Genomic DNA, 13,524 nt, shown 5'->3' with positions numbered 1-13,524 from the left:
AGCATTGGAACCTTTGTGTTCAGTCAAATGAGCTTTGTAAGACATGTCCCTTGAAGAAGATACATTTTTGTCCTTGGAGCACAACAATTCTTCAACTTGAATTTTCTTACCCAGTTCAACCATAGTAACTTCAACAGTTTCATGTCTCAGTTTCTTCTTGTACTCGGACCAGGAAGTAGGCAATTTCTCGATAGCAGTAGACACTTGAAAAGTTTCATCAATCACCATACCTTCCGCAAGAATTTCATTCATAATTTGCTGGAGTTCAAGGAATTGATCAACCACAGATTTGTCATTCACCATTTTATACTCATAAAGCGTAGCTACCAAGAATTTCTTACTTCCGGCAGTTTCAGCTTGGTATTTCGCCTCCAAAGCAGCCCATAAATCAAAAGCAGAAAAGTTTTCTTTAGCACTGTAAAAATCATACAAAGCATCCTCCAAGAAATTCAGAATATGATTTTTAGACATGTAATTGTTCCTCTTCCATTCTTCTAAAGAAGACTCACGACCAGCATCATTCAGCGATGCATCAAAAGGTTTCAGAACATAGGAATCCAACTCATGGTAACTTATAAAGAATAACATTTTTGACCGCCACCTCTTAAAGTCTTTTCCATAAAACTTTGCAGGCCTTTCAACATCGTTCTTACCCATTGTTACAGACAGAAAACAGAAATATCGTGTTAAGATTGTTGCGTCTGTAACAATAAAACACTCAAGAAAGATGTTAGAATAAAAAGATTAATTTCTGGAAGGTAAATAAACACTCAATTGAACTGCAAACAGAGGACAGAGTCACGTGTTCAACACGCTGTCCTTAACACGATATTTGACCGGTACGCCTCAAGAATGAGTGATGCCTATACCCTGTGGTCAAGTTCGTATCCAGGATAAAACTGCCCGTTGCAAGCACTGTTAGCAATAAAGTACTTGCCCACTCTTACGACCTCAACAGCGATTGCGCACGGAATGAAAAATAAATGACCACACAGGGGGAGAAGACAAAAAGAAGAGGATAGTAGCTCTTCTGGACACAAAACAAAATGAGAGAAAGTGATCGCTTTATATAGGGGAGAATAGAGAGAGGTCCCATAAACGCGCATTAAAACAATTTCAATTAATTCAGATTTTTTCCAACGGTTTTAAACGTTCATGCATCACTTAATATCGATTTGAAACGTTCATGCGTCATTATGTTTGATATAAAACGTTCATGCAAATTTAATCAAACGAAATTTTGCCAAAAAATATAAGTCTTGACCCACACCAACACCCGAACCCGAACCCGGCCTGCACGGCGGCGGCGTGCGTGCTTCGGTGCAAAGCACCGCGCGTGTGTGAAAATGTGCGATTGCACCAACTATCCCATTGCCTAAGTCCTCTCCCTCGCACAAAAGTGTTAATGACCCAAGGGCCACTCTAATATCAAAAAAAATTCAATACTTATGGAGAGGTATCATCTTTAGTTTTCCCTATGTGGGACTAAAGGTTCATTCACAAATAGTGAAAATGAGCTAGTGTCCTTAGTAACCAATAGATCCTAAGTTTCAATCCCACCAAGACCGAAAAACCAAACTATTATATAAATTCATTTTCTCTAACAGTATATACTTATTGGGTTTTATATTTCCAAATTATCATTGTGGTGATTTAAGTATATACGCCCTTAAAAGCATCTTTGATGGTGTGAAAATATCTTATTTTTAATATTCCAACAAAGATATTAAACTTTGATTTGTATTTTCTTTTTCCAATAAGCAAAGAGAAAATTGGCTAGAGTTAGCTTAAAAACGGTTTGGACGGTGCTGAAGTGTGCTAACCCTATCATTTTATAAAACATCAATGAAAAAACTAAGAGGATAAAAAGAGTAATTACAGATTCCAATTGTGTTAGTTTTGAGAGTCAACGCAAGAGTTGTCTAATTTACTATTTTTATTACATACTTAAAGTTTGTATTAAGAAAATATTGCTTTGGTTGTTGGACAACATCAAGGTATTCTATCGTTCAGTAACCTCATGGATGGACTATTACACACTCGTGGATGCAATATCTTGAGGTTCTCTAAGCGTGACCAACACAGGCCATCATCTAACTGTGCACTTTTTTTTTTTGGGATGGGGGGTCGACAATTACACCCCCTACCATGCCCGTAAATCAGGAATCCATTAATATCAATAGCATCATTTAAAATATCAGTAGCATCATTTAAGAGATTAGAAGAGTCATACAAAGTGGAGTTGGATGTAATGTTACTCCTAATATTAGTTACTTCCTCAGTCCCACTATAAAATAGATCAACTGGGACGGAGGTAGTATTATATATTATTATTTTATGTCTAATACAAAGAGGTGGATTAGGCTTACAAAGATACAATTTAGCATCTTTGGAAAGTGTGTCAGCCACAACATCGTCTGGTTTGTACATAAAGAAAAATCCCTAGAAACTTGGGTAAGAGTCACCAATCCTCATTGTCTCCTCCAAAATAGTTGTACTCTGCCAAGTAATGATAGTTGGCTTCTCATTAAAATTACCAATCAAACTTTTGTAATCATCTTCTATGATGAAATTATTGAATTCCTTCTCCTTGAAACAGTGTGCTGCTTGAAGGAACTCTTGCGCTTCTGCTTATTCTAGAGTTGATTTGATGATGGTCATGTTTTCCTCTTTCAAAGTCACATGCATCATCTCTAATAATTACTGCAAAATCGGAGGGATTATCTTTAAAAACCCAAGTTGCATCAAAATTGATCTTGTGTTTTCTACTGTCAGGTTTTTTCCATAACTCTATTTTGTTCTGTTTTCCAGTAACGGACCTTTTGCTAGTGTTGTTTGTCTTAGACCAATACTGAATATGTATCCGAATAACTAAGGCTAATTCGATTGGTGAACTTTGTTTTTCTTGGAAGATTCCCACATATTTTTCTTTCGATACAAACCACGTTTTAGTCAAAGGTAATTCAACAGAGTTTGGGTTGATTAATATTCACATCCAAGTCTTACGGATTTCCAGGAAGCTCTAAAAGTTGATAAAAACTGGATAAGGTATGATGATAAGGGTCATACAAATTTAACAAAGGAACAATGGACAAAAATATGTTCCACAATTTCTTCCTCTTCACAACCCAAAGCATAAGAAGAAAACATATCTTAAACAATGCTAAAATCCTAAGAATTAGTAGTAAGAGCATTCTGAAAACATTTCCAGAGAAACAATTTAGTTCTTCACAATTTTATAGTTTCCACAAACTTTTCCCGAATTGATCACGCATATTGAGATTGCTTACGTCTAAACTGATTTCATTATATAACCGTGAATTCACGGAGTAGCATCAGCCATCTAAGCTTGTGTGATGGCAATTTCAAGGTTCTTATTTGTCATACATCTTTTTTTCTTATTCCAATTTTATACATTTGTTTGTCACATTGATTTAACTAGTTTGCACTTTCAAACATCCAAGTTACGTGCACTTTCAATTTCAAACACACCGGTTCTTTACTTCGTGAACTTCGGCTACCTGGCAAACCTATGGCATCCTTTGACAGTGGCAAATAACAAGATAAACACTACCATGACAACATATTTACATCTAGTGCCACCCGATAAAGACTGAGAAGCTACTACTAGGTGGGGGAATAAAGGAAGGGATTTAAGAAATGGCATCACTAGCTTTCTCTAAAGCCTTTGGTAGAAAAACCTTTTCTCTAGCAAGAACACTCTCTCCAATCACTTCTAGACTCCAACTTGGATCATCAATGTCTACCTCTGTAACCCCTGATTTCAAGAAAGTTCAGATTCAGCGAGACGACCTTGTAAGTCTTCTTCTTTTTCCTCTTTGTGTTCTTTTTACAGTTTTTCTCTGCAATTTTTGTGTTGCTTTCTTATATCTTTTGGGGTTTAGGGTTTTAAAGTTTTGGGGAGGCAATTCAATTCTTGAAATTGCACTCAGTCTTGATCCGCAAAGGATTGATTTCTTTGCAATTGAGCATCTTTCTTTGCTAATAATAAATCCGCAAAGGATTGATTTCTGAATGAAAATCCTTGAACTTATTTCTAAATAGCAAAATCATTCATCTAGGCTAAACCACCTAAGACAATCATCCAGTGATAAAATCAGTGAATTGTGAATACAGATTTGGAGTCAGAACCAACTTCCACTTGCTTGCAGAAACTGTAGCTATTTAGAATTGGTTGCTACACCAATACCACCTGATCCATTACCCAAAACAATACCCTTGGACTCTCTGCATATGGAACCAAATCTTATTGGACCTAGATTACCCGCTGTACCATCCGCAATAGATCAAAACAGAGCCTGCTACTGGTAAAGATCATGTGCATTCAGTAACCTAATATCTTTCCAACTTTCTGCAACTGATATGAATGAACTGTAGAATTTGTAAGTCATAAGATGAATTTTTCATGCTTCCTTGCATTCTCTACCCAGTAACCACCTTTATGTGTTAGTAATATAATTCTTTGTCCTCCTCAGGTCAGGAATTACCTGCTCAAAGACAACCTTATTTCTTAAGAACCATATCTCGACCATTGCACTGAATGCACTATGCTGTTTTGAATGTAAAGAGATGCCAGTAAAATTAGAAGGATTCTAAGAAATTAAAAATCCCACCCAACCAACTCCAAGTAAGGTGATCTTGTCTTAATCTGCTCCGCATGAATAATATGTTGAAGCAAGTGGAATTTCCTGTTCTTCAAATTTTTATCATTTTACACGCCCACTTGGAATCTTCACCCATTACTAGCAATACTTGGACGCGCAGACTTTTTCCACACCTTTTTTGTCCAACTTAAAACTGGGATTTTTTTTCTAATGATCTCTACTGCATTAGCTATAGTAAACTCACCTCTCTGATTACCACACCATTCTCTCTTGTTTTCATCGTCACCTAACACTGGAAGTTCATGAATACTGGAGCAGTTATTTGTGAGAAAACCATCTTTTCGATTTGTGAGAAAACCTTTCTTTAGCTCTAAAACAATTGCGTAACTTGTACTCACCATCTTGTTGATCAACATCTTAATTTGATTTTTGTGTATCTGCCAGGTAACTGGGTCTGACCCGACCACAGAAGAGATCCTAATGATAGGTTTTAGCACGAATAATCTTTGTTGACGTATCATACATGCATATTACTAAATTTTAGCCGGAATGTTGACCGCCAGAGTGGAAATGTGATGGTTGTGTTCATCAAATCATATTGTTTTTTGTATTATCTGAATTTCTTAAGTCGGGGATTTTATTCAGCGCATCTGTATAGCATGGTTACTTCGTTAGGTGTATTTGTTAAGGACCGTTTCCCTGACTCTAGAGATTTCCGATTATAAGACTCCCAGTTTACTTGGCTGAGTTTTTAAGATTAAGCATGCATTTTATTTTATTTTATCCAGTATTCTTCACTAATACTGATAGTTTTGCCTTTTGTTTTGTTTTGTTTTGAACATCAGAGCTTTGATGCATATGTTGTTGGCAAAGAAAATGCTCCTGGGATAGTGGTACTACAAGAATGGTGGGGTGTTGATTTTGAGATCAAGAACCATGCTATTAAAATTTCCCAGTTGGGTTCGGGTTATAAAGCACTCATTCCGGAGTAAGATATTCTGTAACAACCAAATATTTAATGTATATGTTCTGTATAACAATAAATAGTTTTTGGTATTGATTTCTTACAGTAACCATTAGACTTTTGCTATCACTACTGGCAGCGGCTGAAAAACCGATCTTTTGCTGTTTTTTTCTAGCTTATATCGTGGAAAGGTTGGTGTTGATGCTGCAGAAGCTCAGCATTTGATGGATGGTCTTGACTGGCAAGGTGCTGTTTAGGATATCAGTGCCTCAGTTAACTGGCTCAAGGCAAATGGTTCAAAGAAGGTTTGCTGCTAAATTGTTACTCTTATTGATCAGACAATTAACTTTATTCTTTTTACAAAATTACATATAATCTCATTTATCCGCTTTCATAGATAAAGGCTTCCATTTGATATGTGAATTTTGAAGCACATATTCACGATTGATTAGATAACTTTCCATAAACCTTCTGACGTGGTTGCAATAGGTAGGCGTGACAGGATATTGCATGGGCGGAGCTCTCTCTATTGCGAGTGGTGTTTTGATTCCTGAAGTCGACGCTGTTGTTGCATTTTATGGTGTCCCTCCACAAGAGCTTGCAGACCCGACCCAGACCAGGGCACCTGTGCAGGCACATTTTGGTGAACTTGATAACTTTGTTGGCTTTTCAGACATCACGGTATGGGAGCTCTAATTGACCTTGTTGTCTTTTCCAGTGTTAGAACTAATCAATCCTTCTCATTACAATATCTCAGGTAGTTTTGGCTTTTCTAGTATTAGAACCAAATAAAACATGTTACCAGAAGGAAACGTTCACTGAACGATCTTGAGTTGAATTATACATACTCGAGTATAAAATCAACCAAACACGTCTGGAATTCATTGTTTCCTCACTTTTTGAATTTTCCAGGCAGCAAAAGCACTGGAAGAAAAACTAAAATCATCTGGCTTGCCTCATGAAGTACACATTTATCCAGGCAGTGGACATGCTTTTATGAACAGATCCGCTGAAGGTATCAAGAGGAGGAAGGAAATGGGTTTGAACGATGAGGATGAAGCAGCGGTAGATCTCGCCTGGTCTCGTTTCAATTCATGGATGAGCCAATACTTGTCTGTATGAGTTTGAAAGCAGTGTTCATGTTTTATTCTTGGATCTAGTCCTCATACTCTACTATTTCTCTGGAAGTATTTGAGCTAGTACTTGCAGTCTCGCATGCACCTAATAAACCTTTAGCCTTCGGTGATTTAACTTTTTTTTTTCCTGTTGCTATCTGTGTTTGTTTTCACTAGAGGAAACTCAGAAGTGTGATTGATGAGAATAAAAACTCACATGCACCTAATAAACCCAACTTTTGCTTGTTTAACCTAAAAGGTATGCAAGAGTGTTAACCTCACAGCTGAAGCAATCAATTACCTGAGTAAAAACCCTAACTATTTGCTGCAATACTTCTTCCATCTCTCTCTGACACGCGAAAGTCAAGAGAAAAGTCAACTATAGTCAACCTTAGTCAACCCTCGATTCCTTCCTCTATTTTTTGATTTTGTATCTTCTGAACTTTATTCAATTTAGTTTCTTGTTCTTCTGATTCATATTTTGATTTCCTTTTTTCTTTTCTTTCTCTTAAATAGAATCCTAATTTCATCCTTATCTTTTAGGTTTTTGTTTTCAATTGATTTAAGATTTCCCTTCTTTTTATACAATTCAATCCTCCTTCCCCTGCTCTTATTTGATGTTTCTTTAATAATTCAATCACGTTTGATTCTAGTTTTATTGTTTGTTTTCTCACTTTGTTCTTATCTTCCATTTTATGCAGCTTTAAAGGCTTGTTGTCACCATTAGGGGTTGCAGTAATGTCCCATCCCATCATCAGTTGGCTCTTGTTTAATTGGTTAGGTGTTTGTTGGCTTATATCCATTGCAGTGGTGCATCATCAGTATGACTATGTGCGGGTATTAATCTCTATTCTTATCTGGTTTTATCAGATTGGTTATTGTTACTTTCAATTTCATCATCACACATCATATCTTGTAACTTTAACATCTTCAGTTTTTCCCTTATCCCTTTTCAATACTCATCAACCTTTTTTTACAGTTTTTTGACACCCATCTACTTAAACTTCTCTTTATATACTTTAGCGGTTCATGATTTGATTTTCACAATCTCAAATTCCTCTGCCCTGTTCACCCTTCCATTTCTCATCATGTCTGATTACATCCATAATATCTCTTCTCAAATGGAAGACATCAACTTAGAGGATAGCCCCGCTAAAGCTCGAGTTATTACTCATTCTGCTACTACTTTATCTCAGGCTATTAAGGATTGGAATATTTGTCTTGCTGGTAAGTTATTTGCACCTAGAATCATGGTTTGGCAGGATGCTGAGAGAGCAGCCAAGTTTATTTGGTCTCATCTTAAGAGAAATGATCACTGGGATCTTATGGTTAGATCATTAGAACCTAATATTTTTGCCATAAGATTTATTACTGATGAAGATAAGAATGCTATTTTGTTTGGAGGAGCTTGGAATTTTGATGGTTATCTCATAGTTCTTCGTGACTGGCATCCCTCTTTTCCTTACCAAAAACTTAACTTCAACACCTCTCCCTTTTGGCTTGAGTTTAAATACCTCATACCTGAATTCACTTATTCAGAAATTCTTAAGCTTTTTGGTGATATTGTTGGAGATACAATTGTAGTATAACCTTATGGTGTAACTCCCATTACCTCTAATAAGTTTAGAGCTTTAGTTATGATCAGAGTGACCACTCCACTGATTAAAGGAATTCATGTTGTCAATGCGGCATGAGTATCTCGTTGGGTGGTTTCTTATTTGAAAAACAACCATACAAGCTTTGTCCTGAATGCAAGGTTCCAGACCAGGATACTTACCTTTGCAATGCTCGCAAAACTAGAAGAATTAATAAGGAATCAGCTGTTAGAAATTTGGGACCTCAAGTTGAGTTTGTTGCTCTACCGGAAAGAAGTCCTCAAGAAATTGCTAAATTGTTTCTTGATCATGGACATCAGAAACGTTCAATTTTACATCAACCTTCTACTTCACAACAACTTGGACCTTACGACAGTATGCATGTTTCGTATTTTACAGCCACTGATTCTCAATCAGATTCTTCTTTGGCGCCAGCAGACCGAGTTGTTCCTCACTCTTCTAAGATAATCTCTACTGCTAGCACTTCTGGTTGTAAAACCTTTGTTAGACACAAGAGAACTCGCACTAATGCTTTGGTTATTCCTGAGAATCATGTCGACATTAATCAAGCTTTGCCAGTACTGTCTACTGATGATTCAGCTCAAGCATCTACTAGTCATCAACGGAGGGACCCTCAAGTTGAGCCAACTGATCGGGACATTGCATCTATATCTATGCACCCTGATGTTGTTCAACATGTATCTCATTTTTCTTCTTTCATCTTTCACTCCAATTTCAGCCTCCTTTTATTCTTTTTTCGTCTTTTACTGTTCTTTCTGTTTATTTTCTTTATGAAGATTTTATCTTGGAATTGTCAGGGTTTTGGTAACCCTTCTACTAGGGATTATCTGCACTATTGTATTCAAAAACATGATCCTGACATTTTCTTTTTGTCAGAAACAAAAACAGCAGATTCAAAAATGCACTTTTACTTACAACAATATAGTTATCCTAATTTCTGGTATGCTCCACCTGTGGGTCAGTCTGGTGGTATTTCTTTGGCCTGGAAAAATGGTGTTGACCTTGAAATCATGCATACATCTAGGCATAATGTTCATGCTATCATTCATACTCATTCACATAATTTGGATTTCCTATTAAGTTGTATGTATGGTGCAAATAATCCCCTGGAATGTCAAGAACAATGGCAGTATTGGCTTGATATGCAGCCTTTTGTAGATTTACCTTGGATATTGATGGGCGACTTGAACTTCACTATGTCGGACTCTGAAATTCATAGTTTTTCTCAGCATTCTCATCAACATTCTAGTATGATTAGGCCTATTATTCAACAACTAGGCCTTATAGATTTGGGCTTTTCTGGATCTTCTACAACTTGGTCAAATCATAGACAGGGAACTGATTATACCGCTGTTAGTCTTGATAGAGCACTTGGATATGTTTCTTGGATAAATTCTTATTCAACAGCTCATCTCATTCACATATCGCCTGCAGCTTCAGACCATTCTCCTATTCTTTTATCTACATCATCAGGTATGGCTAAGAAACAATTTCCTTTTCGACTTCAAAGATACTGGTTCTCTATTGCTTCTTGTGATGACATTATAAATACAAGCTTGTCTCACCAAGTCTTGGGTTCTCCATCTTATCAACTTTCTTCTAAATTACATTATACAAAACATCAGCTTCAACTTTGGAAGAAAATGACTTTTGTTAATATAGAAACTCAAATTCAGTCTATTCAAAACCATCTTGATCAATGCTACAACAGAAATATGCCAACCTATGACCCTAAAGTAGTTAATTTAACTCAATCCCTTCAGAAATGGTTAGCTATTCAAAAAGATTTTTATATGCAAAAATCGGGTGCTCACTCTTATAATGCATATCGAAACACTTCTTATTTTCACTCTAAAGCTAACTTTAACAGAAAAAGAAGTCATATTTTTGTTGTTCAAGACTCTCTTGGTATTTGGCATGATTTAAGGTTTGGTATTAAGAACACTTTACTTAATCATTTTTCAGCAATCTCAAAATCTACTAAGCCAGCTTCTGATAATTCTATATTGTTAGAATTTCAAAGTTGTATTACAGATGAAGAAAATAGTTTGCTTCTGCAACTTCCATCAGAACAAGAAATCAAGGATGTAGTCTTTCAAATCAAGCCATGGTCATCACCTGGAAATGATGGTTTTTAGGCAGCTTTTTATCAACAATGTTGGTCTACAGTTGGGAAAGAGGTAACTTCTATGGTCCAACACTTTTTTACTCATAAACACATGCTTAAATCCATCAACCATACATACCAAGTACTTATTCCCAAATTTTACACCCTCAAACTCCGAATTGACTACATACCAATTAGTCTTTGTAATGTAAGTTACAAGATTATTTCAAAGCTTATTTCAAATAGGCTCAAACATTTGTTATCTAAACTCATTGCCCCTACTCAATGTGCTTATATTCCTGGCAGACACATCCAAGACAATATCATTATAGCACATGAGTTACTTCATTCAATGAAACTAAAAAGGAAAGGTAAAGTCTCTTATATTGGTCTGAAGTTAGACATGTCAAAGGGATTTGATCGCCTTGAATGACCTTTTTTGTTTGACATTCTTCATCGTCTTGGTTTTCATCATGATTGGATACAACTTATTCAGGAATGTATAACAACAACGGAAGTTTCTCTCCTTATCAATGGAAGTCCCACTGCCTCTTTTTCTCCTACTAGAGGAATTCGACAAGGTGATCCACTGTCACCTTATCTATTCCTCATAGTTATGGAAGATTTCTCTCGAATAATTCAAAATCAAATTCATACAGGTAAGCTCAAAGGATTCAAGGTAAACAAAAACATCCCTGAAATTAGTCATCTTTTTTTTTCGCAGACGATTGTTTGTTATTCTTAGAAGCTTCTCCTCATCATCTTCGTCGACTTCAAGTTATTCTTCAACAATTTAGCACTGCTTCAGGTCAGGTTATCAACTTACAGAAGTCAACAATTTTTTTCAGTAATAATGTTACTCCTTCGATCAAAAACAACATTGCTAATATCCTGCAAATGAAGATTATGGGCTTGGGAGAGAAATACTTGGGTATACCCTTGTTGATGCATAGATCGAAAACTAAAAATTGTCGACCTATTTTGGATAGCATGAATCACAAACTGCAGGGTTGGTCGAGCAAACTTATCAATCAGGCTGGTAAAACTACTCAACTAAACTCTGTATTAAGCACAATGCGTTTGTATCATATGTAGGTTCTCAAGCTACCAAATACCACAATACAGCAAATGGATAAAATTCAGAGGGACTACTGGTGGGGTAAAAAGAAGCATTTCATTGCCTGGAATAAGGTATGCTTTCCGATAAGACATGGAGGTTTAGGTCTAAAACACTTATCACATTACAATTCTGATCTTTTAGCCAAACTCGCCTGGAACATGATTCATTCCTCAACTGAACTGTGGGTTCAACTTCTTAACGGCAAATATTTTTCTTTATATGACTTGAAGCATGAGCCTCCTCCAAATTTTGAAAATACAAGTTGGATATGGCAGAGCATTATGCATGACTTAGAGATTATTTATAGATTTGGCAAATGGAAAATAGGAAGTGGCTCTACAGTCAATATTTGGAAATATAACTGGCTCCCTTGTGAGAAGGAACCTTTATATAAGTGGAATGACCTAAACACAAATGATTATCAACTGGTTTCTGAGCTTATTCTTTTGGAGTCAGGACAATGGAATGTAGATCTTTTAAGAAATCTTTTTACTTCACAACAAGTTGATTCTATCTTAACAATTCCTGTGGTGTTACAAACTCAGGACACTCTCATCTGGCGTCTCACATCAACTGGATTGTTTACTACAAAATCGACTTACCATCATCTTTGTGATATTGATTTACAGGACTCTGCTTTATCTTCCCTCAGTAAGACTTTTTGGTTGAAATTTTGGAAACTAAAGATACCTTATAAGCTACTGATTTTCTTATGGAAGATTATTAACAATGCTCTACCAGTTAAAAGTAATTTGAGACATATTCCTGGTATCGATGATTTCTCTTGTCCTCTCTGTAATACAGTCAATGTAGAAGACATAAATCATCTCCTCTTTACTTGCCCTTTTGCTACAGCAGTCTGGAAAGCTTCTTTACCTCAACATTTTTCTCTTTTACTGCAACATAATACTCTTATTGATTGGATTCGCACTTGGTCTTCAACTGATGCTGTCATCAACTTTTCTTCAGTTTCTCCTTCTATACATGGAATGATTGCAACAATGTGGCACATATGGAGATACAGATGCCAAGTACTTCTCAGCATGTTCAAATTAATCTTAATTCTGTTTTGCTTCCTCTGTTCAAGTATCTTGCTAACATTACTGCAACATTAGCATCTCATCGGCATACATGTCATCATAAATAGAATGTAGGACAGTCGCATCATTGGAACCCGCCTCCACCAGACACTTTGAAAGTTAATATTGATGCATCGTATCATAAGAGTTTTTATCTATCTGGTATTGGTATAATCATTAGAAATTCTGCAGGGACATATGTTGCTTCCAGGGGAGTGCTTAAAAGAGTAGCTAACGCTTATCAAGCTGAAAAATGGGCTCTTTTAGATGCACTGCAATGGGCTAAAGCTAGAAATTGGGATGCCGTTATCTTTGAATCTGACAATAAAAGTTTGATGCTGTCTATAAATGCTGGTTCGCCATTACTTCCTTGGGAATCTTCTTCTCTTCTATCTTTGTAAAACAAACAGTAACTGGAAATGTATCTATGTACCTAGAGTGTGTAATAAAGTTGCCGACTGTCTAGCCAAATCAGTCCGCAAGTCTTCTCATGTAAGAGAATGATGGAATGTCCCACCAGCTGAAATCTCTGTTTCTTTGGCTAATGATGCATCTGTTACATAATGTATAATATTTTCCCCTTTCGGTAAAAAAAGAAAAAGAAAATCGTAGACATTAAACATGCCAGAATCGAAACAGCTATAGCAAACAACGCAAAGAAAACTGAACCGTGGTTGCACTTGAAATATGAATCATGCTGAGAGTTGGAGCTCAATGGTACTCCAGTCCCCCTTTCTCCCCACTGCATCCATCTCTCCATTGTGACCTTGTAGCGACCAAATATCAACCACGGTCCACGGTCTACGAACAAGTGAAAGTTCCTCGCGTTGTCGGATACCAGGCACCGACTAGTGAATGCCTGGGTTATCAAATATAGCTCCCCCTCGCCCTCCTGAAA

At 36.5% G+C, this 13,524-nt stretch overlaps 1 pseudogene; it reads left to right on the top strand.

Moving 5' to 3' along the window:
* The first annotated feature begins 3,554 nt into the window (after nt 1–3,554).
* On the top strand, nt 3,555–6,861 carry LOC113287991 (annotated as a pseudogene).
* Nucleotides 6,862–13,524: the final 6,663 nt, after the last annotated feature.

Source organism: Papaver somniferum, chromosome 6 (assembly GCF_003573695.1).
Source record: "Papaver somniferum cultivar HN1 chromosome 6, ASM357369v1, whole genome shotgun sequence".
NCBI lineage: Eukaryota > Viridiplantae > Streptophyta > Magnoliopsida > Ranunculales > Papaveraceae > Papaver > Papaver somniferum.
The sequence above is the reverse complement of the archived record's forward strand: the minus strand, read 5'-3'. Positions and strand labels throughout refer to the sequence as shown.